This window comes from Frieseomelitta varia, unplaced genomic scaffold, assembly GCF_011392965.1.
Source record: "Frieseomelitta varia isolate USP_RPSP 00005682 unplaced genomic scaffold, Fvar_1.2 scaffold_347, whole genome shotgun sequence".
NCBI classification, from domain to species: Eukaryota; Metazoa; Arthropoda; class Insecta; order Hymenoptera; family Apidae; genus Frieseomelitta; species Frieseomelitta varia.
Genome location: NW_025110087.1, coordinates 199,009 through 224,636, shown reverse-complemented (window position 1 = coordinate 224,636; position 25,628 = coordinate 199,009). Strand labels below are relative to the sequence as shown.

Below are 25,628 nucleotides of genomic sequence, written 5' to 3'. Positions count from 1 at the left end.
GTCTCTATTAACGTTTCTTTGGTTAGGATTTTTGCGCTCTCAGCGTTTTGCAATTTTCGTTCAATTAATCGATTTTCTTTTATCTTCGGTTATTTTTTCCATCGCCCGTTACACAAGTTACACCGTGTTATACGAAGTCCCGCTGTACCAGCTAAGGACCAACGTCCCATACGTATGAATGGGCAGAGCTGAACACGGAGAGATTCATGCGCGCGCTTCGAAAATCAAAATCAATGTGGTACTCCCCTCAGAAACTCCACACCGGCCTTGCTCCGATTGCCCACGCCCTTAGTGTGCCTCGTACTTCCGTCGCGGACGCATCCCTCGTGCAATCATCGTCGTCTTTGCGTCCTCCTCTCTCCCTCATTCTGCTCCTTCTCTCTCTCTCTCTCTCTCTCTCTCTCTCTCTCTCTCTCTCTCTGTATCTTCACCTCGCTTACTTCACCTCTCTCTCTCTCTCTCTTTCTTTCTCTTTATTACCCCTACTCCGATACTAGCTTGCTCTCTCTCTCTCTTTTTCTATCTTCTTCCTCCCCACTTTCTAACCCCTGTTTCTGTCTCTCTTCCCCACTTACACGCTTTGGCTTCTCTTCTCTTCTCTTCTCTTTCTATCTGTCCGTCCGTCTGTCTGTCTGTCTGTCTTATCTGTCTGTCTCTCTCTTTCTTACTCGTTCACTTACTCTTTTTCTCTCACGCATCTACACACGTACGCGGGTACATTATATAACATACACGCGGTCTGTCCTCTCTTGATCCGTGTACCTGCTTGTTGTGTTGTCTATCTCCCTTGGATTTAGGTGCGGGCTCGGAGTGAATCAAAATATACCGAAGCTGTACGTGATATGAGATGATCGGTGGTAACGAAACATAAGAGAGAGGAAAAAAAATTTATATACACACATATATGTATGTACATACACATGTATGTATATGTATATGTATAGACGAGAGAGAAAGGAAAGGGTGGTGGTACACCTCGCTAAACACACATCGGATCCTCTGGCTCTCTCGATTATCGGTCCCCCGGAATACAGCCGTACCGATGCACGCGAGATTCTCTCGTCCCGCCTCTTTCCGCACACCGACGCTGGATACGCTGTGATTGAAAATTATGTGTGAACCGCCGGGGAAAGTCATTCGGTTTGTGGATCCGTCCGTCTCGTCCTCGACGGGTGTTGTTGTGCCAGTGAAGTTTCCCCCCTCGTCTCTTTTGTTTTCGCCGTGTTTCTCTTTCTTTCTTTTCTCATCCCACCTTTCCCTCCTCCTCCCTCTCCTCTCCCTCTCCCGGGTGTTTCGTTTCGCGACGATGATAACCTATATATCGGAGGTAGTCGGTCGGGGGATATAGTTTTCGCTTTCTCGTAAATATCGCTCGCGGATCTCGGACGGTGGTCGCACGGTTGTTGTTTTCCTCCGGGTGGCAAGAAAAAAAAAAAAAAAAGAAAAGGAAAGAAGAAGAACCGGCCGTTTCTCGGTCGATAAACAATTCTGCTCGGTCTTCTTCGATCGAGATATTAGATTTTCTTATTCGCCGTGTGCCTGGCTTTTGCCGTCTCTCGGACAAATTTCGGCTGTGTGTGTTCCTTGCGTGAGAGCGTGGCTCAGCCTCTTTTGTTTCGCCCAACCCACTCCGCCCTCTCGATCTCGGAAAAAAATGTATCTTGTCGGTCCGCCTTTAGTTTTTCTAGTTTTCTCGCGTTAGAGAACATCCAAAGATCAACCTGTGTGCGTATGCGTGCGTGCCTGCGTGCGTGCGTGCGTGCGTGCGTGCGTGTGTTTTTTTTTTCTCGCCAACCTGTGTCTCACCGGGCCTCCTACCACGCCTAACCACGTTCGTCATTCAAATTCTGACGTATTATTCAGTGAATATATCACGCGTTTCAAACGGTTCTCGTTGCGTTTGGTTAATTGGCAGGAAACCTTGAGAATATACGCGGAAATACGTGTTGCAACATATATGATGAACACGATGAAAGAACTGAATCAAAAGTGTGTTGTTATTATGGTTGAGGAACCGATGAATATCGTCCGAGTGGCTAACCGTTATCTGTAAACACACACACACACACACACCGAACCAAGGTAAAGAAAGTTCGAAAAAAGATCGTTGTTGCATCGCTGTTGTTTAATGTAACGTTCTCACTCGCTGTTCCTTGGTTTCTTTCTTTTCTTTTTGGATGTGCGATCTCACGGAATGACCAGCGCAGAGAGGTTAGGAATGTTCGAATCTCTCCTTGCTTGTGTCCCTCGTGTGTTGGCCGAATCCCGACCGAATATTATTATTGCTAGATTCGTGGGTGTAACTGCGAGGGGTTAGTATTTTTGTTGTTGATATTTTCACCGCCATTAGTATCGATGATGGCGCCACCGTTATTATTCCTATTATCTTTGTTTTGCGCTATAAAACTGTAATTGTTATTTCGTTTCCTCTCCTCCCCCCTTATATTTTTAACTTACGTTCACATCGACGAATGAGAAAAAGTCTCGGTATTGCAATTGTGTTATATTCTAATTCAGAGTCGCCATGTGTATCGTGTAAATTTTACTCCTTACTTTTTTTTCTTTCTTTCGTCGTGAATTTGAAGATTGTTCAATGGTACAAGGATTGTTTTTTTTTTTCGATCTTTCTACAAATTTCTTCTTCACCGCAGGCTTTGTTTATTTCATTCTCTTCACAGATCGTCAAAGACCTTTTTTCGCAGCTTGATTGTGTTTGTACGTTTTCGTCGTTTGCCTTTTCACTTGCTCCCCTTTGTTGTCCTTACGTTACTTTCCTCCGATCCATTGTTTCCAATTGACTCTTTATTCATCGAAGCGGCTTTCGATCGAATTTTTATATATCGACGTGTTTTCCTCTTGGGCTCGATTGTTTTATTCAACAGGCTTTGTTGAGGCCCATTATCAATATAGTTTTAATAACCGTTCACATGCTAATTCGCTGCTAATTCGCCGGATGTGATTCGATAATTTCTGAAACATACCGTGTGCTTAAAATTAAAAATTTGCAAAGCTGCAAATTCCCCTGGCTAACGCGTTTTTCAATGTTCACATTCGGCTAATTATTGCAATAAAACACTGATTATTTTTGATGTCGTGTAGTTAATTTGCTTGAAAAAAATATAGAAATATCTTTCAGTTACATACTTTTTATGCAACTAACACAGTTTTAATAACTAATAATTTTTATGTAACTTATATTTTTATGCAATTAATGATTTTTTTTTGGAACAGAATGATTCGACTCTCTTTCCCCGCTATTATTAATTTCCTCTCGAATTACTATCACTAGTAAAATCGTGCAAATCACAAATTACAGGCTATTAATATTAATGAAATTCACTTCATGTAAATTTGTAAAAAAGAAAAAAATATATATATATACTTAAATTAATACATTAATTAATTAATACATTAAAATTACTTTAGTTCGTTTCCTTATCTTCATATTTTATTTTTCGTCTTATTTTATTTCAGAAATGGAGCATATAGAAACTGCTTCGAAACTTCCTAGTCGTTTTGTATGCAGAGTGTGTAGAATCCCCCCCTTCCCTGTATATAATCTGAACTATTGCAAAACGAGCGAAACGATATAACGGGTGTGCAGAATGTTCGATTTGGAAATATTTTAAATTCGATTTAAAATAAAATTCGAATAAAACGTCGGTACGATAGGAAACGCTTACGTTGCTATTATTATGATCGGTGTTTACGCGCGTTTTGTTTTAAATACGGCTGACGGCGCGCCAAAAACCGGATTTATTCCGAACGCGCGACACACATTTCCCCTGTTCCCCGCGAACTCGCCCCTTTTATTTTTCTTTGGCTCCTATTTTCATTTTCGTTGTACTGCGTACATTTTTTCCCCCTTTTTCTTCTTTCTTTAATACGTGCAACGTTCTGTTTGCAATCGCAGGCAATTGTTTGCCCGTTTTCTGCACGCAGCGAGCATTATTTTACTCGAGCTTAATTATTAAACTATTTGAACACGTTACTCATTCTTGTAATAATTAAAGAAAGAAAAAGAGAAAAGAAAAGAAAGGTGCCACATGCTGTTACATGCTGCGAAGTTAAATTGCATATTTTTTTTTCTCTCGGTTCTCTGTTAATTTCTAAGAATCTTAGCAACAAATAGAAAATAACGCATAACAACGAGCACGAAATTGGCAATTGATGAAAATTTCAAGCTGAGAAATTATTAATCATCGTAGAGATGGGAGATAGAACAAATTTTATTCATCGTTTGAAATATTTCGCGAGCCCGTTGGATTACTATTGTTAGATCGTTGTGTATGCAAACGTTGGCACTCCAAATTTTCAAGACGTGGCAATATTAGTATGTATACATCGTTTGTTAAACTTTATCCTATCGTTAATATCCAATCGCGTACAATTACAGATTATTTGTACAAGTATCGGCAATACTCGCGGGAATTCAGATTTGCATAAACATCCGTGGGCTGCTCGCTATCTGTCTACACCGGGAAGTAAAAATAATGTTTCATATTTCATCTTACACGATAATTCGTCGCTTTCTTTCTGAACTCGTCGGTAAAGTAGTAAATTTATTATTTGCTTTGCCTGGGTTATACTTAAATATACTTAAAACCAAGAAAATAATGTAATTTTGGAAAAAATTCGTTGCCAAAGTAACAAATAACGTAACGAACGTTAAATGGCAAAGATGAACGAATTGTGGCGCGTTGATGGGTTTTTCATCGAATAAATTACGATTATTAACCAGCGTTGCAATTAACGCGACTGCAAGCAATAAATAATGACAACAGTTGGCAGTTGCAATATATTTTCTCTCTCGGAATACTTTTTCCAAACATTTTACTACCCACGAGTTATACGACGAATTATTGTGAAACGAGCTAAAGCGGACGGTTCCGAACTTTTGGCCAGTAACCTGTTACAGAGAGAGAGAAACTGGACATATTTTTATACGAAACTCGTTTCTTACGCTGGCTGGCTCCCTAACAATCGCGAAGTTTGTTCATTAACACTGAACCCACCGACGTGTACTCCACGTATATCCATTTTTACCCTGACCAGTCAAAGCCATTTCTACTCATAGTTTTGTTGAGAAAAATGCTGGACCCCATTTTTGTTCCATGGACACAATGTACGAACGGTCCTCCACTCTTGTACCTAATTCCTGAAACGTGTACGAAAGTAGAGTAATGTAAAAAAACAAAAAAAGGAAAAGAAAAACATCACAAAAGTGTTTTCAAAATGTTAATTTTTTTAATGAGATGTATTAACATGTAAATAAATAACATTTTAGTATTTTGCAAATTTATCAAGAGATAGTTGAAAATTATACTCTTTTCTTATTAAAAATATACTGAATATATTAAATGTACTGAATATATTAAATATACCAAATATATTAAGTATATTATATGTTTAAAAAAAAATATCAAAGTGAGAAGGTTGATCTTTTGTAAAATGTCGCGTGAATTCTCTATCTGGCCCACTCCGGTGGAATTTCAACGTTACGTAAGAAATTCTGAACGAAATAAATTTGATTTAGGTAGATTTAGTGTTAAATATCCGGACATATAAGCCGTGAATAAATCGAAAATCAAAAATAGTTGTCTCGTAGTACGAGCGTAATTTTCGTATCCTTTCTTCTGCGTGTTCGAGTTAACCACTTGCGCTGGTAACTGATTGCAGACCATAACGAGTGACCAAACTATAAAATTATACAATAATTCGTCGCTTTCTTTTTCTTTTGAACTCGTCGATATCACTGGATAAAAATTATTAACAAGTAATAAATTTATTATTTTGCCTGAGTTATACTTAAATATACTTAAAACTGAGAAAATATTGCAATTTTGAGACAAAAAATTCGTCATTCCAACACAAAACGTTAACCACTTGCGCTGGCAACTGATTGCGGACCATAACGAGTGACCGAACTGTATAAAATAATTTGTCTTTCTTTTTCTTTCGAACTTGTCGGTACGATATTACTGGATAGAATTGTTGAGAAGTAATAAATTTATCATTTGCTTTGTCTGGGTTATACTTAAATATACTTAAAACTGAGAAAATATTGCAATTTCGGGACAGAAAATTCTCGACGTGCGTCATTCCAGCGCAAGAGGTTAAAACGAACAAGGCAATTCGTAACGAATGGCGATTATTATCCTTCATTGCCGAGCTAGAGTGCCGAAAAAGTTTGATAACTGAAATTCAGAGAGAGGAGGGAATCGTCGAAGCGTTTAAAATGAATCCGTAATTCAAACGAGTGCGAGTGTCCTCGAGTTACCGCGAGCCCTAGATTTAACCAGTGCTTTCAGCCTCTTTTCCCCCCTTTTTTTTTAAAGGTTTTCGACAGAACCGGGAGTCCGAGATTTTTCCAGATTCAGTCTTATTTTTTATCTCGAGTCCATCGTTCAAGAAAAATCGACGAGAGAGAGAGAGAGAGAGAGAGAGAGAGAATCGACTCGCGAGACTATTCACCGAATTTAACGGTTTGATTGAGAATCAGGGGTCCGAGATAAATATTTTCATTCTCTTTCATTTACTTTTCTCGCATTCGAGAGTTGAGAGGTGGCCCAGTTAAGAATAATTTCACGCAGACAATGAAAATGGAAAAGAAACTCGCAACGAAAAATTCATTCTTTCAGTTAATTATTGACATTGACGTCGATATTTCCTTTTACATTTTCAACGAATTAACAGCGGTGTACTGCATCCCCGGTGCTGTTGATTTAATTCCTCGAGTGGCTCTCATTATAATTCCTGTCGAACGCTTTTTTCTCTCCTTTCTTTTCTTTTTTCTTTTTTTTCGTCGGATTAAATTGACAAAGTAGAAATGGCTTCGTTCTCTGATACTTTTCTTTCTCAACACGGGTACACCGACCAGATATTCGTTTGAAGACTTACGAAACTTTTTTACTAGTGGAAGTTTCGCTCGCCCGAGTGAAAAATGAAGCTTTAATTGTAACTGCGATTTAAAAATCTCCGATCGAGCCCCGGCGGATCCGCGATAAATCTCGTTCCCTCGGCACGGGAAATCAGGTTTCACGAATAATTATTTAATTCTACGTTCGAATAGAAAGCAAACGAGGCACTGGCACCGGTGGTTTAATCGCGGATGATTGAACAAAAAAAAAAAAAAAAGAAAAGAAAAAATGTTTTTACACGCGTTGGAATGCGAAATAAAAAAAAAAAACGCGATACAGAGTGTCTTATGTTTTATTGTATATTGTCAGTTTTATGGATAAAAATAGAGAATTCCTGGATACTTCGTTAAAAATACTTTCAACAAAAATATTACATTAATACTAAATATTATACTAATATAATACTAATACTAAAAATATTATAAATTTTATAAAATAAAAACATTACTAATTTTGTATAATATTAATTTAAGTAAATTATATTATACTTAATATTACAATATATTATATTATATACTTAATATTAGTAAATTTACTAATTTTATATAATACTAAATATTACTAACAAAAATATTATAAATTTTGAAAGTAAAACAAGAAAATGTGAGTTTACATGTTACTATTAAAATTATATTCAGAATATATATTATTAAACTTATATTCTGAAAATTATAAAAATTATATTATTAAAATCATATTCAGAATATATATTATTGAAATTATATTCTGAAAATTATAGAAATTACATTATTAAAATCATATTCAGAATATATATTATTAAAATTATATTCTGAAAAATCACAGAAATATGATTTGAAAAATTTTGGTAGTTGGACCGCGTTAACGAAAACAACGCCATGTATACGGAATTCCACGTGAATTTCATTTCTTTAGAATCGGACTCGCTCGGTCAAGATGAGCGATCTCTGCCAGATGAGTCTGACACTTCACTGCTCTTTCTACTTTATGTCAGAGAGAAGTTACGAATTTCCTGATCTTCGTGGTCTGACCAAACACTGGCCTTACACTACTGGCTCGCGCGAGCCATCCCTCCCGTCTTGTTCTTATTTCACTTTTATTGCTGTCGCTCGTGTTATTTTTCCAACTTCATAACGATTTAAAAAGCAATTTGGGGAATTAATGATGGCGGGGGAATCCCACAGAAGGGGTGTTATCTCCCGTGGAAAAACAAGCTTTGCCTTTATTGTAAAGCTCCGTTTTTATCAAATCGCGAAACATCAAACACTCTCTTTTTCTCACTATTCTTATTCTGCGAGAAATATAAATATATAATTTACTTTGGTTTAAATTATTATTCAAATGGATTAATATTATTGTAATAATTTTAATTTTTAGAATTATTATTATAAATTTAAATTTAATTATATTTAAAAAGTTATTGTATATTATTAAATTTAATTTCGATAATTTTTAATACATATAATTTTCTTTTCAACAAATTTATTATTATTTCATTTTATGTTCAAATCTAGTTTGTTAGTAATTTTTTATATAATTATAAAATGATGCATTATATTACCATTATTATATTTATCATTTAATTTATTAAATTTATTTTGTAGATTAAACTTTCGTATTTTAGAAATATTAGATATTTCGTATATTAATAATTTTAAATTTATTTATATAATTTCATCTTTTTTGATATGTTAATAATAATTTAAACTGAAGTCAAACTCTCTATTTAGAAACACTAAATGTGTTATCTGGTTTTCCTGTAAGAAAGTTGAAAGTTCGATTCTCAATCGCTCGGTGGGTTTTTTTTTCCATTCAAATTTAATCGGAAGATTAAAGAACCTTCGCGGACGAACGTGAATGATAATAGATAACGAAAGATAAGCACGTACAAACGTGTATTACGGCCCAAGGCTTCATTCTCAACAACGAATTACGCAGGAAACGATTCGCCTGTTACGATTGTATCGCGTTTCACGGCTTTCGTACGAAACGTTTGTGAAATCTCTTTTTCCTGTCCTTTCTGCTTCTGTATCAGTGGTTCTCAATCTTTTTTTGACTACGCTCCCACCATTGTGACACGTAATTCTTATTATTCAAAGAGTGAATTTTCGAGGTGGAGGACTATTAACAAACAAGCTCTTCCAAAGAACACGACGTGTCCATGAAAGAAAAAAAATTGAAAGGTTAAATTTTCATTCAAAGAAATGCAAAATATTCATATTTGTTAGTAACTCATTTTTGAGTGCCCCCCCCCCCCCCCCCCACCTGGAAAATTGCCCTGTGGACTCCACGTTTGTTGGTCTCTTATGTTTATATAAAATATATCAAATTATGTTATATTATATTTATTATATTATATTATAATATAGTATATTATATTATATTATATTTATTTAATTACATTATATTTCATATTTGGTCTCTGAGACTTTATATTTACATTTATAAAATGAACTAGACAAACATAATATAGGACATGTTGTTTAGACAGTTTTGTTTTGTTTAAATAATGTTTCGCAGTTTCAACGGTTAACAAAGGTTCTCAAAATGTAGAAAATTCTCCGCGTGGAAAGTCCGGAAAAATTCTTTGGGTTCAGGAGAAAATTCGCAAAGGATCTCTCACGAAAGAAACTCCTTTTTAACGTTCAGCAAAAAAGAAAGAAAGAAAAAACTACCTGTTCTCCGTATATTTTCGTGCAAGTGTACTTTGTTCGGTCGACTGACGCTCTCTGCAACAGAAGAAATTACAATCTTCCCTCCACCGGAACCGGAACATTTTGAACTTAGAGTTCGAGGCAAGAATTTCTCTCGTTTCTCCCCCGAGAACCGTGTTTTAGATAATACGTTAATGAGTCGAAGAGAGCTGCGAAAAGGTGAAAAGGGAAATGTTATATTTCGTTATATACAGGGTGATTCCCCTTAAAACCGTGTAACTTTTGTATTAAAAAATTTCTCATTAAATGTAAGTGTATTGCAAGTTACATGAATCACCCTATATGAAATATACTCATTATAAATATAATCATCGTATATGAAAAAATCGCGTTATTATATTATATATAATGTTTTATAAAAACAACATAGTCAGACAGTTTACCAAACTGAGAATCTTAATGAGTCGAAAAAATAAAAAAAAGGAAATATTATATATATATATATATATTTCCTTTTTTTTACCTTTAAATTTTATCTTTATAAAATCTATAATCTAATCTACAGTCTATAGATTATATAAATTATAATCTAATCTATAATCTAAGATTTTTTTATCTTTATAATATATATATATATTTATTTTATATATATATATATATATATATACATATACATAAAAAAATCATTTCATTGAAAAACAACGAACCAAATACATGAACGAACACGTGGTTTTTGGAATCACGGTACACAGTTAACCCCTTGTGCTGGCAACTGATTGCGGACCATAACGAGTGACCGAACCGTATACAGTAAATTTTCGCTTTCTTTTACTTTTGAACTCGGTATGATATCACCGGATAGGAATTAACAAGTGACAAACTTATCATTCGTTTTGCCTTGGTTGCGTTTAAATAATACTTAAAACTGAGAAAACGTTGCAATTTGGGACAAAAAATTCTCGACGTGCATGTCATTCCAGCGCAAGAGGTTGAAAGGAAAGGCGAAAGATGGTTGGACGTTTCCAGAGGAGAGTGGAGTGCCCCTTGATACTTGTATCTTGTTTTGTCCGTACATTTGGGTAACGAATGTCAAACGGTACGTGCGTAACTGGCACTCTTGTCTTATGCCTCCGGCGGTGACTTAATGACGGTTAGGGGGGGCCAATTTAATTGCATAGAATAAAGGACACTTGTGTAGCCCGCAGTTGATGCTCTTTATTGCGGAAGAATCGTTTACAACGCTTCGCGGTTGGCACTCTTGTGTAAGAGCTTGGGAAAGGAAAAAAAGAGGCTACGAAAATTTTCGACTCGCGAGTGATCAACTCACAATTTCATTATTACAGCATCTAACATCGTGATTATTATAATATATAATAATAAACATTAATAAAATTATTAAATAATATCAAATAATAATAATATACTATACTATATTATGTAACGTAAATAATATAAGAGAAAAGTTATATATAGAACGTTGAATTTTAAATGGTTTCTTAGTAAACTTAGAATTATAATATATAATAATAAAAATTAATAAAATTATTAAATAATATATTGAATAATATATTATATTATATTATATATAAGAGAAAAGTTATTATATAGAACGTTGAATTACAAATGATTTCTTAGTAAACCGTGAAAAATTCGGTACCTTCGGTTTTTGTACCTTTAAATTCTCTCATAAAATACGTAGCGATCTAATTATCACGGGTGGTGAATGTTTAAACGGTAAAACGAAAAAGGAGGAGATGCACGCGCCTCGTGTAAATCCGTTACAGGGGATATTACACGAATCCTCGATTTGGCAAACCGGCTTGGAAATCTCCTTTCGTCTTCTCTGTGCCTCTGTGTGAAATTAATTGCTATTGAAACAGCGCATGGAAGAAACTCCGTGACTTCCTCGGTCCTAATTAGAATTCAAAGTTTCGCTGTCCGTGTGTACAGAGCTCGGGACTCCTCGTGTATAGGTTGATAACTGTGATAACCTGGCTGAAATTGATTGTTAACTTCCTCAGTAACTGCGAAATATTGCATTTGCAGAAAGAGAGAGAAAAAGAGAGAGAGAGAGAGAGAAAAATTTTGATTATTTGTTCTAGCAAAATTGGCTGAAGATTCAGAATAAGGTCTTTTCACACCCGAGGGAATTTTCACTCCTTCGGTATTTTTTCTTTTTTTTTTCAGTGCCAAAAATTATGTTTTCTTTTTAATTTTTTAATAATTACTGCTGCGAATCGAATTCCTTAATTTTCAATTTAATGTCTCGATTTTTTAACAATTTCTGTTCAAAATCGAATTTCTTTCTTTACTTTCAATCGGAAAGAGGTCAGTTGAAATCCTTCTTCGCAGTTGTTTGACCGACAAATGGTCCCGAGGAATCTTCTCCGAAAAATCAGCGCCGGGTAATTTTTTCGCACGTTTCGTTTCAGTCAATGTTTCACTCTCGAAGTGAAAATGGGACGAGACGATAATTCAATTTTCAGGTTTACGCAGAATCGGAGTTTGCTAGATGTGCAGCGTTGCGTTATCTTGACAGGGGCCCCGTGAAATTATCGATATTCGTGATTTACGTGTTATTCCGTGATGTTTTAATCTCGGTGAATCAATTGCGTGAAACCAATCTTGTATGTGCGTGTATGTGTGTGTGTGTGTGCATGTACATACGTAGATTTCTCCAGTAGGGAGACGGTTGAGAAACTAGAGTAAAGGTTTGTAACACGTGTTGTTGTTGTTTGTTCGTTTATGAAGTTGCTCATCAGCATGGCTTCTGATCGTTCACTTAATATTCTTCAATTTCTGTTTTGTCCGTAGTAATTGTTCGGCGACGTTCGGCGAAAAACATCGGCTGAAGCACCACCGTCGACTGTGATATATCGTGACTGTGAAACACCTCTCCCCCTCCCTGCCCACCCACCCCCCCCGTGGAAGAAGAAGAAGAAGAAGAAGAATGCAGCCTCAGACGAGTTTCGTGATCGATTCCGATGAAAAGTAGAATAGCCGTTCTGCCCGGCTATTATGTCCACGAAGTTCAAGATGCCGGTGACTGGCGATGATGATGGGGATTTCATTAACCGCGGCGCGCTCCCTGCGGAGGATTCGTCGGTGTAACAGGAAATGTGACATGCTGCCGTTAATCAACTATGAGCTCCAAGAAGCACGCATCAGCGAGAAGTACATAAGTAGAATCTTATTGAAAAATCTCTTTTTTATCGTTTCGCATCTTGTAGACCAGTGGTCTACCACTTTTTTTCTTTTGGCTATGCCTGGTGCATCTAAGCGTCTTTAAAATCCTGATGCTCCATCCCTGTGGTGTATAATTTTTATTATTATTATTATTATTATTATTATTATTATTATTATTATTATTATTATTATTATTATTATTATTGTATTCTATTATTATTATTATTATTGTATTCTATTATTATTATTATTATATTCTATTATTATTATTATTATTATATATTATATTATTCAAAAAGTGAATTTTTAACGTGGAGGGAGTAATTTAGTTCTCAGTGCAACGTGAATCTTCTAGTAAAGTTCGTAAAATTTTTCTTTTCTTACAATTCATAACATTATTGATTCATAATATATACAATTCATAATATTATAAATTCATAATCGTATTTCGTTCTATTTTACTCTGTCCGTTAGTTCAGTTCGTTACTTTATCTCTAAATGTAATTGTACACGTATAACAACGGTGAACAAAACGCAAAAGTTCCAACGGATTTCTAGTAGGTGTTACGATTATTCGTGTTATTGTTCCGCGGGAACAATGGACGATCTTGTCGAAGCGTCATTGTGCATCGTTGTCAACGTGGCACAGTCAACTGTCGCAGTTGGCGAACAATCGGCTTAATCGAGTGAAATCGTGCCACTTTGAAAAATAAAAATTGAAAATACCGAAGCAGCGCGATGGCTACGTTGAAAACTACGTTGAATGTCACGTGTGACATACGACGTTTTAACACGTCGAGAATTTTTTGTCCCAAACTGCAACATTTTCTCAGTTTTGAGTATATTTAAGTATAGCCCAAGTAAAGCAAATAATAAATTTGTTACTTCTTAATAATTTCTATCCGGTGACATCGTGCCGACGAGTTCAAAAGAAAAAGAAAGCGACGAATTGTTGTACACGGTTCGGTCACTCGTTATGGTCCGCGAACCAGTTGCCAGGGGAAGGGGTTAATTTGAAGGAAAATTTCTCTAAGGCAAGAAACGAAAGCATCGTTCAACGATAAGAGTCGATAGTTCATCTCGTGGCGTTTCATTTTCATTAGTTTGAACAACCAATTGGATAAAGTAGCGAGTAAATAGTGACTCGGTGGGCACATCGATCATGGTCGGTTATACCGATGAACGTTCATCGTAATTAGATAAGCTCTATATATTGTTAAATAATTAATATAATGCATCGATCGGTTCGTTTGATACGTGCGGGCACCGGGGAGAGATTTGTAGATCTCGACGCCGGATAAATTTCCATACTCTGGATATACTTCCAAACAGAAGGAGATTATTTACAGCAGCTCAATTGGGGTGATGTCGGTGAATTTAGAGAGGAAACAACAATTTCTCAAACAAATACCATTCGAGAATTCCTTTCGGAGTCAAATGAATAAAATAATATTTTATTGCACGTGAAATAACATTTTCTGCGCGAAACAGACGATATCGCAAGATGTCTTGCGTCTTTTCGTTAGAATTTTCGAACGAGAAAAAGAGAATTTGATTTTGACACAAAAGATAAAAGTAAATTTCGTTTACTTCATTTTCTCCTGTTTCTCTTGCATAGAACTTGTGTATTTTTCTTTCTCTTTTTTTTCATAGAATCCAAGTATTTATTAATAATCGAACTATTTATAAATAATTGTCGATGCACGATTGCTATGAATATATATGTATCGATACGAAGGATCTAACGGCCTTGCACTCTTCCGCAACAAAATTATAAAAAGATTAAAATACGCGCGAAAGAGGAAGAACAAAAAAAAAAAAAGAAAGAAGAGGCTTTTAGTTTGCTTGCATGGAACAAAGTGCCACGAGCGTTGGATTTTCTAGTTGTTGGAAAATTTGCTCGACGATGAACAATCTCTGTCGACGTGATTTGACTGTATTAATCGTGTAAATCAGTAATAATACGACTGTTTTGTACGAAATTGGTCCTCTCGTTGTGTGGCTGAAATTAAGGAACAAATATAGTTAACAATAACATTAACAAATTAATGGAATATTATTCGAATAACGCGCTGAAATTAAAGGACAAGCACAGTTAACTAGAATGTATTTTCGAAGTTTTAAATAATTTTTGGTAAAAAATATGCAAATAAAAGTTTGTATTACAACTCCATTGTATTATAAAGTTTCTCTATTTTTTTTTTTTTTTTTTTTTTTTTTTTTTTTTTGGCTTCAATCTGTCTCTGAATGGAAATTTTATGGTTCAGTCTTAGTTCTAGTGTTAACAGTAACAAAGTTAATATTGGATTAATATTGGAATAACGCGCGGAGTACATAGTTGGTGAAGGTGAAGTCCAATTGAAAGAATATTGTCGTCCCCCTTTGTTTCAAGTGGCCCCGAGACAAAAGAGCGTCGAACGTCCTAGGTTGATCTCCGTGAGTTCCGTCGCCGAATGTGAGATTCCACGGGAATCTCTCTTTATACGCCTGTTGGCAGCGAGCCCGAATGAGGCGCGTAACTGTCCCAAACAATCCGACGTTCCTGACCGTACGGAGCGACGTTCCAGAGAATTCAGCCCGTTAAATTGTAGCACTAAGTAGTTACAAGTGCAATTTGTAGATAAGCGGTTCAACCTGTTACTGTTACGTTTAGAAATTGGCAATTTCTAAATTTTCGATGGGGGATCTTGTTTCCAAAGTTCATTTTACAGTTCCATTAAACAAGGAGAGAGACAGAGAGAGAGAAAGAGTCAAGTTAAGTCAAAGTCTAATAAAGTTGGTTATTGAACTCTGCATGATTTGATGGATCATTTCATACGCAATAGTCTACTAGTCAAATAAAATCTAATAAAGTTTTATCTAATGGTCACTGAATTCTGTGTGGATGATTTTACATGTGAAGTGTTGGATCATTTCATACACAAGTTCAAATTTATATAAGTCTATGTAAGTCTGTAAAGTTTATATAAATTTATATAAGTCAGTCTAAGTTTAGATAAGTCAAAGTTTAAATCAAAGTCTAGTAACGTCGGTTATTGAATTCTGCGTGATTTGGTAGATCATTTCATACACAACAGTCCACAAGTCAAATAAAATCTAATAAAGTCTAATAGTCAAATCAAAGTCTAACAAAACTGGTCACTGAATTCTGTATGGATGATTTTATAGATATATCAGTTTAGATACATATGTCTATACAAGTCTATTAAATATATCAGTTTAAATTTATACAAGTCTATATAAGTCAAAAGTCCAAGTTTAGATAAGTTTGGACAAGTCAAAGTTTAAATCAAAGTCTAATAAAGTTGGTTATTGAATTCTGCGTGATTTAGTGGATCACTTTATACACAACAGTCTACAAGCCATAGTTCAAATTGAAGTCTAATAAAATTTGTATATTAAAGTCTACTTGCGAGTGATTTTACAGGCGTGTGAAGCATGATGGATCGTTTCGTACAACGGTCTAATGTTTCCTCTGGTTAGCTGTTAAAATGGCCGAAGATTGGGGTGTACGGAGTGTAATCGATCCGAAGGGGGTACCAATGCTTCATCACAGGTCAATAGTCCCGATTTCCTCGGGCCAGGGTACCCTTGAGATTGTCTCTGCCCGATAGTACACTCATGTTCAACCGTATTATTCGCCAATAAATCGGCCGAGATTGTCGCAGATTCCTTTCGATTCACGGCGTTTCATTCGCGATGCTCGTGTTCGCCTCTACGAAAATATGAACGAATTGCTGCACGTTACTGTTATTGAACGACCGATACGTTAACGAATAACACAGTTTAATTGCTCGTGAGAAGTATAAAAAAAAAAAAAGACGCGCAATCGATTGCGGTTTCTCAATTTAATCCAGAAAGTAGGAGCCAATAACTGCTGTAAGTAGACCGTGTAACGCGATAAATAAATAATGTAGGAATATATACGGTGCACTGTGCACGAGCCAGAGAATCATTAGTCATTTGAGTGATACAGAATGATCGAAAAATTGAATCGTATGAAATTAGGAGATATCGTGATGCCTTGTGAGCCTATTTATAAAAATGTTCTTCCAGACGACTTCCCAGCCGGGGCTTTCCAGATTATTTTGTTAATTTCCTGCGTTTCCTAAGCTAATCGGTTCGTTAGCTAATTGCATTAATTTCTTAGGTAGTTTAATTAGCCGTTCGAATAACTTCGTTAAGTATTCATATAGAGCTGCCATAAGTTTATCAACCAGCTTAGGTAGAGCTATCAGAGCGCAGCAAATAGTTAGATTATATTATTGGCTGTATCATAAACTCCTTATTTAGATACAATTTTATCTTTCGAATTCTTTGAAAATTCTTTCATCAATTAACTCTCGATCAAATCAATTTCTCTGATGATACTAAAAGAATCAAGGAGGTGCACTTTCACAGATGCAGGTTTTCAAACGTTCAACGTTTAACGTGGAAACGTTTAATAGTATATATGGTCTCTCGTATTTGTTTCGACCTTTCGCGAGATTCGCTAAAGGGGGCCACTCGCATTCAGAGATTGCTTATTCACTTTAGCATGGGGCGGATATTTATCTGTCAGAGCTAGTGGAACGCTGCAATATCAACCGGAGGGGGGGGGGACGTTTCCGACTTCGACACTTCGTTCAAGTCCTTCTCCTCTTTCGCCAATGTCAATTCCCGCTTCGCAAGTGTGTTACACTTTGAAATTCCGTAGTTAACATTTTAATTAAATGCTTTTGTTAATTGAACGTGAAGCGCGGCGCGATGAATTGAAAGAGATAAAAGCACTTGGGAGGAGCGCGCGCGCTCCGAAACGCAATCGAAAGGGATGAAAGTATTTAGAATGGAGTTTCAAAATAAAAGGGGAGCGCCTGTTAAGTCTATTAGAAACCTTTGGGTTGTTTCGAGAATGGAAAGAAGACTTTTTAAATGCAATTTTATCAAATTTTTAAGACCAATTTCAACGATGAAAAAGAAAAAATTGTACAAACTTTAAGGGAGAACTTTAACTCTCAGGATTTCACGGATTTAACCTCTTGCGCTGGAATGACGTGCCACGCACGTTGAGAATTTTTTGCCCCAAATTGCCACATTTTCTTTTTGAGTATATTTGAATGCAACCCAGGCAAAACAAATGATAAGTTTGTTACTTCTTAATAATTTCTATCCGGTGATATCATACCGGCGAGTTCAAAAGTAAAAGAAAGCGACGAATTATTGTACACGGTTCGGTCACTCGTTATGGTCCGCATTCAGTTGCCAGAGCAAGTGGTTAATCGTAAATAAAATTTTTCAATATTTTAATTTCGTAATTTCCTTTTTTAATCCAATATTAAATCAAATCCAATTATATTCATTATTAATTATTATGCAGTTATATTATTTTATGTAATTTTAATTGCATAATCAATATATTGTTATATAATAATTACAACTTTAATTTTTATATAATTTAATTTTATATAATTTTATATAATCATACAGTTGTTATTATTTTATATAATTAAGATTTTAGTGGTTATAATTGGTGGTATAAAGTAATCGAAGTCAAAAGAAATAATATTGCTTGCAACTAGATTTTAAACTCGTTCGTGATAATTTTACTGTTTGAAACATCGACATAGTTTCGACAAATCTCGTTCGGCGAGAGATTAACCAAGTTAAATCGTCTCTGATCGAATTCGATCGGGGGAGAAAAGCTACACACTTGACATACTTGACATACGCGTTTTGTTGTACCGGGTGCGGCACGAAGGTGTGTCCTCGTTTGTTTCCACGTGATTGGTAGAGTTGTCGAATTTGTATTTCTGGCCAACGGGACAGGGAACGAAGGTTTGACGCTGGTGAGCGATGAATTGGCAAATGACCGAACCAATGAAGTCATAAAGTCGCTGGATCTATAGCTCGTCGACCATTAGATCACGCGTTCCAGACATTTGTCAGTCCATTGAATCTCGTATCGTTTTATTGAATTTCGTATATCGTTTTGTACGGAACATTTCTCTTTTTCTATTTTCTTTTTTTCTTTTTTTTTTTTTTTCGATTGAAACAAACTTGCGAATTCCGCTTCTTGCAGAAAATAATTTTATCAGTCGTGATTTCGCTTTCTATAGAAATAACTTTATCAATCCAAGTATCGTACATAATAGGGAATAAAAACTGGGGCAAGTTCGATCGTTGAAGAAACCATATTTGATACGTGGCAACCTCGAGCGAGTAAGCTAGAATGAGGAGGTACATTAGAAAAAAAATGGTTCGTCTTTGCTCTGTCACATTTCGCTTTTTCCCTCCTTTCGCTTCGAACAGTAGTGCATTCTCTTTGTCATTATTATTGAATTCTTATTGAATCGTCGAGTTAAAAAATAGGGCGATTAATATCGTTGATAACGGCAGGCACGTCACGCTTTAATATTCATTCGTATTGAAAAGGGACGTCGCAACGAGGCCACAAGATAGATATTATTATAGCGGCGGTTTTCCATTAGCCGCGAGCATGATCCTTTCTTAAGATGATATTTTTAATGTTGCGCACGAGGAGAGAGGACTATCGCTCGACGGTGGGAGCTTACGGACGTTTATACACTGCTTACGCGTGCGAGGATGAAACAATATCGGAAAATTATTTATAGCCTGAATAAGGAGAACTAATGCAAAGCTATCGACGCGCAACCATGCCACTTAATAATAAACCCGCGTTGTGTACAGGTGTGCGAGTATCGTGGAAATTTGCCTAGCGTTCGTCGAGGATGAGCAAAGTTAAGCTTTTTGTTTTTTCTTTTTGGCCAAGCATCTCTAAAATCCTGATGCCCTACCCCAATGTGATACATAATTCTTATCATTCGAAAAGTGAATTTTTGACCTGAATGGCCATCAACTTCCAAACAAGCTTCCAAAGAACGTGGCATCCAAATTGGAAAGAAAAGAAGCAAAAGAACGAAAGGACGGTTGAAGAAATTGTTAAAAAAGAAAAATAAAATAAAATGAAGTGATGTGACAAAGTTAAGGAGAACTGAGATGAGGAGACAAATATAAAATAATTTTAATGGAAGCTTTTTCCATGTAACACTCGATCGTTTCAATTATTATAAAATAAAGTAATAAGGGTACCTAACAAATTGAAAATACCATTTGAGATCATTTTCAAGGTGAAACGCCAAACAATTCACTGTTAATAGCTTAATTCTTGAATTAGTTAGTCTCCCTAGGAAATTAAATTGCCTCCATGGATTTAATCCTTATAATTTAGTATCTACTACTTAGTATCATCTCTAATACTGTAGTATCTACTACTTAGTATCATAAAATACTCTACTGTCTACTATCTAGTACCATAAAATACTCTAGTATCTGCTATCTAGTGTCACAAAATACTCTACTATCAGCTATCTGGTATCAAAAATATTCTAGTAGCTATTAGATAGTATTATAAAATTCTCTAGTATCTACTATTTGGTGTCAAAAAATACTCTACTATCTGGTATCATAAAATATTCTAGTATATACTATATTGTATCATAAAATATTTTAGTATCTACTATCAACTATCTAGTATCATAAAATATTCCAGTATCTATTACCTAGTATCATGAAATATTCTACTATCTACTATCTGGTATAAAATAATCTAATGTCATAAAATACTCTGCTATCTATTATCTGGTATCATAAAATACTTTAGTAGCTATTATCTAGCATCATAAAATACTAGATACTATCATAAAATACACATACACACGTGCATATCGATTCGTGTGAAATTGTCTATGAATATTTATACACAGATCTCTTTAAGATCCACGTTCGTTGTCTTTGCGTTGTCAAGTTTCCAAGATTAATCCGAGTATGTTCAGGGAAAGCTTGCGCATCAGTTTCGATCAACTCTGTTATCGATATCTGGGTAAACAATCGCAGAGTCTCGTCTGTCTCGTCCAAAAAAAAAAAAAAAAAAGAGATTCACTTTCGTCACGACGAATGAAACTTGTTTACCAAACGTGGCACAGTGACAGATGTTTATAAGCGTCGGCGACGTACATCGAGACCATAATTCATTCCTCATCGTGTCTGAATGACGATCCTCCAGCAACAAATCACAACAATCATATGCCATCCGCCGTGTAACGCTTCACATCGTTTCCCGACGGATTCATCTACGGCGTAAACACGTTGCACTCGTTATACGACGAAGACGACCGACGGTGTGCCATCCTCGACAAACAAGAGTCTGCGACGTGATTCTCGGTTTGCAGCTTTGCTTCTCTCCGCTGTTTAATCCCCTCCTCTTCTGTGAACCGTGTGTTCGTTTACGGGGAATTACGGGTGTCGAGCGCGATTTAAAAATAATTGCCGCTGCAATGTGGAAATCAGATGCGTGTTATATGGCAATTTAAGGTGCACGAGTGTACGTACAGGGTGTCTCGGATAAAAGTTTCTCGCCAAACTTTGTCACGAGTATGAACGATGAGGATTTTATGTCGCTAGGTTCTCATCTTTTAACTCTAATCTTCTCTGTTCTTCGATCGAGAGGAGACGATCGCAAAAGTTTTGCAGAGATTTCCAATCCGATCAGTCAGAGGTGTGCAATTTGCAAAATTCTCGAATGATACAATTATCGTGCATTTTGACACAGCGTGATGATGAAAATCACTTGCATGACTGTATGCTGCAACATGCGTATTTGCAGCAACAAACATCACGTTTAATTAGAATTTTCAGTTTACTGTACTTGCCGGCGTTTGTCTGCACCTAGATACTCGTAATTACTGCTCTGCCATAGTGAATGAATAATCAATAAACTAATAGGCGACAATGCGCCATAGATTATTAATTTAATGCTCGATTTGTGCTCTATCTGTATCGTAATTCGTGTGACAATGATAAACGAAATTTCCGAATTGGTTGGATGTTTAAGCTTGTCGACGTGTAGTGGAGTACGTCGAGAACAAATAAGGGTTAACGCGAGAAAGTTGTGAATTTAAGTATGGCGTTCGATCAATTGCCCTTGTAAATATGTACCACGTGTCTCCTGGACACTCTGTAGAGACTTTTAGCCGTTAGAATGAAGCTTCAGAGTAGGGAATGAAGAGAAGCCATCCATCTTGGCTTGGCTTGGCTTGCACCCATGCAAAGTTCAGTTATTATAATTAATATTAGAAAGTTCAGTTTAGGACACGACACGGTAGCGTAAATATGACAGCAAATGAAAAATGAATTACGATAATTCGTCTATTAAAAATTGGCGTCGCAGTGAAGGTTTAATTAGAAAAGTAGGAGTAGGTTAAACAGTTTTTTTTAGGTTAGGTTAGAAAGTAATTACTCGTTATTAATTATTAATAAGTAACTCAGTTATTAACTATTAGTAATTATTAGTAATTGGTAATTTTTTAATTAATTATTAGTAACTGGTAATTTTTTAAATTTTACTAATTATTAGTTATTAGTTATTAGTAATTACTTACTAGGTTAAAAAGTTGGGTTAGGAAGTAATTTGATTTAATTTAAATTTAATTATTAGTAATTATTATTTATTAGTAATTAGTTAGGTTATTAGTCATTAGTAATTATTAGTTATTAGCTATTAGTAATTACTAGGCTAAAAAGTTAGGTTAGTAAATAATTTAATTTAATTTAAATTTAATTATTAGTAATTGGCTAGGTTACTAATTATTAGGAATTAGTCAGGTTATTAGTTATTAGTTATAAGTAATTACTTACTAGGTTAAAAAGTTAGGTTAGAAAGTAATTTGATTTAATTTAAATTTAATTAATAGTAATTGGTGATTTTTTAAATTAATTAATAGTAATTAGTTAGGTTATTAGTTATTAGTTATTAGCAATTACTTACTAGATTAAAAAGTTAAGTTAGAAAATAATTTGAAAAAAGGAGCAGTGGGATAAAATACATCTTCTATGTAGTTCGATTCATAATAATAATAATAAGTAATAAAATGAACTGCTTAATTCAGGAAATCAGTATGGCAAACGTATAGATGTCTCCTACGATCGTCTGTTCGTTCAAGTCGTAGGGCGTAGCCGTGCGTTTATGACCTGGTCAATAGTAATTAAAAGATCCATTAGTTCGGATGTCCGTTAACGTCCACATGTACATTTTGTCCTTGATACGACAAATATGATTACGACACGTCGATTGGCATCGAGCAGGAAACAACAAAAAGCACGAAAATGCTATCTAGATTTTCAATTACGTCGAACGTAATCGCGAACATTAAAATTTCAGTATTTCTTGTCGATATTTTTACAAAGAAGGAATTCAACATTTAAGATTAAATTCGAAAAAGAAATTATTTAAACTCGGAGAAAGTAACAGAGAAATCCTCGTTCTCCGAGGAATTTGAAAAAAAAGACTTATGATTGTATACAGGGTGGGCAAAAAATCACTTTCTACTAAAATAAATTTACTTTTTTTATTATTTTCTGAAAATAATTAATTCTGAAACATAATGAGGGAATCACGTTTGAAACTCAAATTTAATTTAATACGAATAAAACCAGTCTTTTCTTATATTTTGAGGTTTCGTTAAAAAAGAAAAAAAAAAAACAAGTGGGAAGAAATTTTTGGCCCACCCTATATACACAAAGGTATCAAAGGTATATTTCAGACTGTTGCTTTCAGTGTTTCGTATGTTATATTATCAGTTGGTCTAAGATTGATGGTTTTTCACAGGGTCGTCATAGGTACTCAAAATGATTTCCCTCCGTTTGGCTGCACATCGCGGCGTGTCTGAGTATGCTTGCTTGCAAATCCCAGGGTATATTGGCATCGATGGTGGCAACGGCAGCCTGGATACTGGTATGGATCACTTGTGACCAGCAATAAATATCAATTAAACTCCATTCATTCCATTTCTCATTTCTCACTAATTTTTCAGGAATTGATTTCACACTTTACTTTCAGTAAAGAAAAGAAAAAAGAAAGAAACAGCAAAAAGGAACAATAAGGGAATGAACAGTGATAAGATGATCACACGCGAATTTGTGAAATTCACAAATTTTTTTCTCTTTGTCTGATCGTACTCATACGTTAAGAGACTCTCCTCGAGTCTGTCTATCACTATAGCGCTTCTTTCCTCAGCTTCGTATATCGAGAGACAAGAAGCGTTCCCCTTACCCTATTATACATCTAGCCAATCGTTCGACCCTAAACGACAAGCGTTCGAGCAGCCATGAGGCTCAGAAAGTGGAGGTCAATTTCCACTCGAGACCGGTGCAGGTGCTTGAGGAGGAGCCAGGTCATAAATTAAACCATCAAAAATCGGCTTCCACTGCAACCGATTGCATTCCATTCTAATTTCCATTTTACTGTTTCACTCGTTCATTGATCACACCGGGAGAGCTGCTGCCAAAGATTCATGAGTCGAGTTTGAATAATTAAAGACTCCGATAATTATCAAAGATTGGCACTGGTTTTTTTCATAAAGTTCAATCAAATTGTAAATATTCATAAGAGAAACGAAGATAGGTATAAAAGAAGGAGGAAGACATGACCATACAATTTTTATCCATTATTTATCGGTGTACAATATTTATTAAAAAGCACAGGATACGTTAATATGTTAATAATTAAAAATGCATCTGTTTCTGGTGTGCACAGTCCCTTTGCAAGCTCCAAGCAAGTTAATGAGCCACATCTGTTTTACGAAGTCCGTGATATTTTTTCTTTCTTTCTTCCACAACAGTGTATTACATTTGCTACAGATATATAATAGAAAACATCAGGATTGTTTGCACGCTGTTCTCTCTGAGCAAAGTGCTCGTTTTCACGGTGAAAAATGCTCGTGTATTTAGTCAAATGAGGCCACAAGGTTGAACCAACGCTAATAAAACAAGTTCTCGTTATTTTTTTTTTTTTTTTTTTTTTAGAGGCGAGTAATTGGTAACGAATTACGAGTGTACGTCGAATTTTGTCGAAGTAAAGCAGGTTTGAATCATTCGAGGGAGCGTTTATTAATTAAGTTATTTATTTATATGATAATTAATTATTATTTGTTCAATTAAATTAAATTGCAATTTAAGAACAGGTGAAATCCGACCGACTTCGATTGTTTCACTAGTCAGAGATGACTTGGCCAAAATATACAAATACTGATGAAGAATATATGATACTGATAAATATTATAAAATTTTATAAAATTTTGTAAAATATTATAAAATTTTTGTCTCTGTTTTCTTCCTCGGTGGCTATTTGTCAATAATTTTTCAAAACTTCACAATCGTCGCCGCAGTGATAATCTGTTGTAAACTATTGTGTTCGTATTGATCGAATTTGAAAGATGAAAACACTTGTCTGTAACTGTGCGAATGTTGGAGTACCACTCCTCGATGATTAAAATACAAAACAGTATCGCTGTTACACGCTGGGCTGCTCTCTGTTCGCAGATCACGCGCCATCAACGAGGCCGCTGAAGAGGGTATGCAGTTGACGCATCCCTCGATCCCTTAAATCCTGGAACAAATCGTCCAGAAGTTAAAGGAACCGTTTCACGCATGCGAAAGGAGCGAGGAAGAGCCTGCCGAGAGAACGGATTTCGAAGAAAGATGTTCTGGCCAGACACGTGACATGTGAACCGTATAACGAGCGCAGAGAGAAGAAAAAAATATTTCCAGATACACGCAGGAATAGAAACGTGACAGAGCGTGAGAGAGAGAGAGAGAGAGAGAGAGAGTGTGTGTGTAGGATAGAGTGAGAGTGAGAGAGAGAGGGAGGGAGAGAGAGGGAGAGAAAGAGAGTGAGGGAGAGAGGGAGGAAGAGGGACAGAGGGAAAAAGTAGAAAAGGAAGTATTTTTCGCTAAAAAAAGAAAAAAAAAATAGAAAAGAAAAAGCAATTGAAAAAGCAAATGAGAAAACGAAGCCTGAAGGGTGTTGCTTCTGCGAGAACGAGATACGTTTGAA

General features: G+C 35.6%; 1 long non-coding RNA gene across 6 annotated transcripts; it reads left to right on the top strand.

Annotated features, from left to right (window-relative positions):
* Positions 1 to 271: 271 nt before the first annotated feature.
* LOC122530597 lies at positions 272 to 25,446 on the top strand. 6 transcript variants are annotated; one of them, XR_006307052.1, is made up of 6 exons: positions 272 to 833; positions 945 to 1,361; positions 1,916 to 2,082; positions 12,368 to 12,727; positions 23,403 to 23,528; positions 25,115 to 25,446. It is a non-coding gene; the product is annotated as an uncharacterized LOC122530597 (long non-coding RNA). The 6 variants fall into 6 exon arrangements; XR_006307050.1 differs by having other exon boundaries at positions 1,864 to 2,082; XR_006307047.1 differs by lacking the exon at positions 945 to 1,361 and having other exon boundaries at positions 25,115 to 25,443.
* The last annotated feature ends 182 nt before the right edge of the window (positions 25,447 to 25,628 follow it).